This window comes from Lactuca serriola, chromosome 4 (genome assembly GCF_051521515.1).
Source record: "Lactuca serriola cultivar US96UC23 chromosome 4, Lser_US96UC23_V15, whole genome shotgun sequence".
Classification (NCBI taxonomy): Eukaryota; Viridiplantae; Streptophyta; class Magnoliopsida; order Asterales; family Asteraceae; genus Lactuca; species Lactuca serriola.
This window is the reverse complement of record NC_136411.1, coordinates 37996359-38002496: the sequence shown is the minus strand read 5'-3', so window position 1 is coordinate 38002496 and position 6138 is coordinate 37996359.

The window sequence follows — 6138 nt, the reverse complement described above, 5'->3', positions numbered from 1 at the left end:
GATCCATCCCGAGGCCACTAAGATGTATTTGGACCTGAAAAGAGATTATTGGTGGCCCTGTAAGAAGAGGGATGTTGCGTGGTTTGTTGAGAGGTGCTTGACCCGTAGCAGGGTTAAGGCCGAGCACCAGCGTCCGCATGGCAAGTTGTAGCCACTTGAGGTTCCCCAGTGGAAGTGGGAACAAATTTCTATGGATTTCATCACCAAATTTCCGAGGACCGCGAGACGAGTCGATGCAATCTGGGTGGTCATTGACCGGCTGACGAAGAGCGCTCTCTTCCTTGCTATCAGTGAGAGGTCTTCCGCAGAGAGACTGGCAGAGATGTATGTGACAGAGGTGGTATCGCGACATGGAGTACCGATCTCGATTGTGTCAGATCGAGATGTACGTTTCACTTCCAGATTCTGGAATAAATTCCATGAGGAGTTGGGTACGAGGTTGCATTTCATCACCGCTTACCACCCACAGACGTACGGACAGAGTGAGCGGACGATTCAAACGCTCGAGGACATGCTTCGAGCATGTATGTTGGACTTCGGAGGCAGTTGGGACACGTACTTACCATTGGCAGAGTTTTCCTATAACAACAGCCATCATTTGAGTATTGGTATGCCTCCCTTCGAGTTGTTGTATGGGAGGAGATGTCGGACTCCCATCTGCTGGGGAGAGGTAGGGCAATGAGTGATGGGTAGCACTGAGACAGTGCTTTAGGTGACTGAGCAAATACAGTAGGTCAGACAAAGGTTGCTGAAAGCTCAGAGTCGCCAGAAGAGTTATGCAGATAAGCGACGATCCGAGATCGAGTTTCAGGTTGGTGACTTCGAAGTCCTGAAGGTATCTCCTTGGAAAGGAGTGATCCGGTTCAGGAAGAGGGGCAAGCTGGGGCCCCGGTACATTGGTCCTTTCAGGGTGAATGCGAGGGTGGGCAGGGTAGCGTATCGTTTAGAGCAACCTGCGGAGTTGAGCCAGATACATGATACCTTCCACGTGTCTCAGTTGAGGAAGTGTATAGCCGACGAGTCGGCGATAGTGTCACTAGAGTACATTCAGGTGGATGCGAGCCTGAATTATATTGAGAGGCCGATCGCAATCATAGGTCATAGGATCAAGGTTCTGAGGAACAAGGAGGTGCCCCTGGTTCAGGTCCAGTGGTAACATCGGAGAGGGTTCGAGCTGACTTGGGAGCCGGAGTTGCAGATGCGGGAGCAGCATCCCGAGCTGTTTACAAAGCGAGACTTCGGGGGCGAAGTCTGATTCTAGTGGGGGAGAATTGTAACATCCGGAATTCCAGGTATCATATTTTATTTATTTATTTTATCAAAAGAGGGACTCGACGAGTGGACGCCTGGACTCGTCGAGTAGGATCACGATTTGCTGACTGGATTAATGAAGGGACTCGACGAGTGGGGGAGTCGACTCGATGAGACTGTGCTGTGGTCGGAAACCCTAAATCCTCGGTCCTTTGCCCTATTTAAGGGATCTTATGGCCCTCATTTGCAGCCACCTTCACCTTTGAAAGCACCAGAGAACTAGTGAGCGTAGAGAGAGAGAGAGAGAGGAAGCCATTTTCATCATTTCTAGTTTGATTTTGCAAGAAAGAAGGAAGGAGGGCAAACTAAACGTCTTAAGGAGCTAAGATCTGCTACCATTTTATCAGAGGAGGCTACTAGAGGTATGGATCTATGCTCAATCTCGTGTTTATGGTGATCTACTTGAATCTAGGATTTTCTTTCCCCTTCTTTAGCTTGGATTCGAAGCTTTTGAGAAACCAAGGTGGAATAACTCTTAGATCTGGACCTTAAGAGGTCCAGAGAGTCCCAACCATCCTGCTTTATGCTATTCCTTTGGAGATATGAACCTAGGGTGCCATTTTAGAAGCTATTTCACCAAAAGAAGCATTATGGATGTTGCATGAGTGCCAAGATTGGACCTTTACGTGATTATTGAGCATTGGGAGGTTAGATCTATAGGTTGGAGAAATAGATCCAGCCTCAGAAGGTCATTTGAGCATGAACATGGTAGAAACTCGTCGAGTCCATAAGAGAACTTGACGAGTCGAGTCGTGGTTGCCCCACGATTCATGACCACTGGTAACCCGTCGAGTGGAAGGTTCACTCGACGAGTCGAGTGAGGCCTTAGAAGGATTCAGAGGACACACTTGGACTCGCCGAGTCACCCATGTGCACTCGACGAGTCTGGTCAAAGTTTGACCATTGACTAGAGTTGGCCATGGAGTTTTGGTCAAGATGATTCGAGAGAGGTCAAAGAAGGGTAGAATGGCCTTCTACCTATTATTAGAGATGAGGACATGATAGGTTTTGATTAGAGATATTATCCTGTTGATAGGAGGAGGCTAGGTCGGGATATTCGAGCACGAGAGTTTATCCGACTTCAAACGAGGTGAGTCTTCTCACTATACATTACCTAGAGTGGTAGCTATGTGTAGACCGGAGGGTCTTATGTGTTATATGTATGTTTGAGATTATGTGCATTGTGCTATATGTATGTTATTTATTAAATAGACCGGATCAGAGGATCTAACGACTCATGAGGCCAGAGGGTCCTCAATCAGATCGGACCGGAGGGTCCAACGAGCTATGACTGGACCAGAGGGTCCAACGAGCTACGGGACTGGAGGGTCCCGCTGAGACACATCGATAGGAAGGTCGTACTGGGATATAGCCTTGAGTGGCGTATGTGTTGTATGTGGTATTTTGGGGAACTCAATAAGCATTTATGCTTACCGTGCTATGTGATATTTTTTTCAGGTACTAGCGAGGATCACAGGAAGGTGCCGGCATGATCTGTACACACTAGAAGAAGAGTTGTTTGAGATTCTGGGATTTGTTATGATTATGACATTTGACATTATGAGATTTAGAGAACTATTATATGAGTTATGGTTGTTTTATTTAAATAAAAAAATTGTTTTAAATTTTTACGTTGTTATATCTAATATACATGCAATAATCATCAAAAGCTCATAAACTCTAATTCTAGCATACAATAATCGAAATTGACAAAAGAATAGAGTTTAGATCTTACCTTGATTGTTATGTTGAAATAACAATCCAAATCCTTCTTGTAATTGACTTCTAAAAGCCTAGTGCCTCAAATGTTGCACCTCTAATGGAGTCACAAACACCATATGCAACAAGATGAACAAGGAGAGAGGGAGGATGCACCAAAAATGTCCTAGGGTTTCTCTTAGAAGGTTAGGCCTGTTTTTGGCTTGCCAAGGGCTCCTTTTATACTTAGGCTATTAGGGTTTTCAACCAGGAAACCCTAATTTGACTGCTTAGGCCTTAACCAACCCATGGAGTTCCCCTAGAAAGCCCTTGGACGAAATCCATATGGGCTTCCCATAGATTTCGTACAATACCCTTTCCATTAGGAATCCATAGCCCAATTTGCAACCATCGTATAATTGCAATATCAGTCCCCTTTATTTAATTAATCTCTTTTAGCCACAAAATTAATTCTTATTAATTCATGACTACTGTGAATTAAACAATATGATTTCTCTTTTAATATATTATTCATATAATATATTAATAAATCATAATTAATCCCTTTTCTCCTTAATTCATCCTATCAGTTGCTATGGTGAAGGCAACCCAAAAAGACCATGCTCACAATCGGGTCAAGTACATACCAAAATAGTTATGGGCTTAGACACTTAATCCAACAGTCTCCCACTTGGATAAGTCTAATAACTATATTGCGTATAACTTTGGAACCTGATCAGCAATCGTAGCTTTCAAAAGCCGTTGTCGAACTCTGATCTTATCAGAAACGTGTCCTTTAGATAAGGGATCATATATTCATGCATTCTAGATATCGTATAGACATGAGACATGGGTTATAATCGTTCTCTCAGTCTATGTGTTGTTTCCCGATTTCCGATTTATGACGACTGACAACAGAATACAATTGAACACATCAACTCAGTCCCGGCTTGGCCAAGCGCTTAGGGTGTCATCACTAAATCATCGAGGGGCCCACATATATCGCTTTTAACCCACTTTGGGTAAAAGGAACGAATAAAATTTGACTCAATGCTCGCTTGTACCTACTCATCAAATCACACACAATATGTTTTATAACACCAAGTTACTGGTGCGTTTACATATTATCAATGTGCAACCGAATTGCAGAATACAACTCACACGTCTCGGTTTCAAGAATATAAGATATTATCGTCTCACCAATCACTCGTGATAAAATCCATGAAGTGATCCAAGTGAGTGTGGGTTTAATACAATGCTCAAATCATATTCATAAGCACTCATGAACGTTGCAGCAAACCTTTGCTATATCTAATACACTTTAGACAATCTACAAGCCAATTCATGACAATCTTCTTTCATACTTACTCCCAAAGTACGAGCGACTGTGGATGGTTTGAATAATCTTATTATTTGGGAAGTCAAAACATGCAAAGTGAAACACAATAATAATCGAATCCAATATGTCCCCAAACTTTTGAGTATAAATAAAACTCCTTTTATTCAGTCACCATATTGATTACACATTATTCATTGTATAATGTTTCAGATAATCAACTTATTACTTGAATCATAACAACATTTGTCCCATGCACCAAGCATGCAAACTCTGTTTACCTATGGTCCATACTTTATGAAATAGATCAATTGAAAACATTTCCAATGATGATCATTTCACAATCCCTAACTCTTACCGTTAGTGTAAGAACACAAAATTCTCGCCACTACTATAATATGTTAGATTCTAACATTTTATGCAATTATCCTTTTGTAATCTTATTGCACAAAAGTAACTAAGATTTTGCCAATGAAATTACAAAGTGCTCTAGTGGGGATTGTTACAAGACAATTCCATAGATGTGAAGTCTCATATTCAAAGTACATTCCTTTGAACATCCTTCTTGCATAAAAGTTTGTAATCTAGACATAAATTCTTAACGTCCAAATCCCAATATGGAAACATTTCCATATTTTCCATATGACAACTTATTGTGAATAGAGTCTTATCTATTCATAATAATTTCGATATGGTCCATTCATTACTAAACTTCCAATTTCCCACAAGTGACTAGTCCTTGGCGAACCTTAGATTGTACTTGACAATTGTTTAATTATTTTAGTCAAATCCGATTCTAGTCCCTTTTCCCTCTTAATGCCCTAGGCATTTGGAAAGTTTTAAAATGGTCAAATATTGTAGCATATGCAATCTATCTTATACACAAAGCGTATGGGACACGATTCACAGCGAAAAAAATGTGATACTTTACCAATTTCTTGCTATAATACTGCCATATATAGAATGCCCCTATGTTAAACCTTTTCAACATAACATTCATATATGTCTTTTGACAAAATTTAATTATAATTTTTCGATCCAGGCTTTTAGATTTTGAGACGAAGTATAATATTCTCTCAAAATTTCTTTTGACTATTGTGAAGGCAACCCAAAAGGACCATGCTCACAATCGGGTCAAGTGCATACCAAAATAGTTATGGGCTTAGACACCTAATCCACCACTTATAATTAATCGTAACTATATCCATGAAGTAATCTCTAAGTGCAGGTTGTTCCAATACTTAAATCTCCATTAAGTACTCATGAGTGTTGGTACAATCATTATGACATGCCCAATCACTATGGTCAATTCACCAATACTCATGGCAATCTTAAATCACTACTTACTTCCAAGAGTATGACCAAAGTGGGTTCTAAACATGAAAAAGCGATACACAGTAATAAATTAACGGAAATGATAGCATCACTAGCACTTTATTAAGTCTCCACAAAATAAACATCAATTCAGTTACAACTCATACTGCAAAATGTTTCAAAGATCATCAAACTAAATAACCAAACAATCATATCATCAACAAATCTAATGCCTATAGATCTAGGATGACTATCATGCTTGATCCTTGATAATGGATTCGTGAACGGATCAGCTGGATTCTCTTCTAATGATACTCTGCTCACGACAATGTCTCCATCCTCGTCTCGATGTATCACATAGTGGAATTTCCTAAGTATAGGTCTTGAGTTATCATGGTCCTTGGGTTCTTTAGTCAATGAGACTGCACCCTCGTTGTCAAAAAAGATTTCCGTGGGATCCTTGATGCTCAGATCGACAC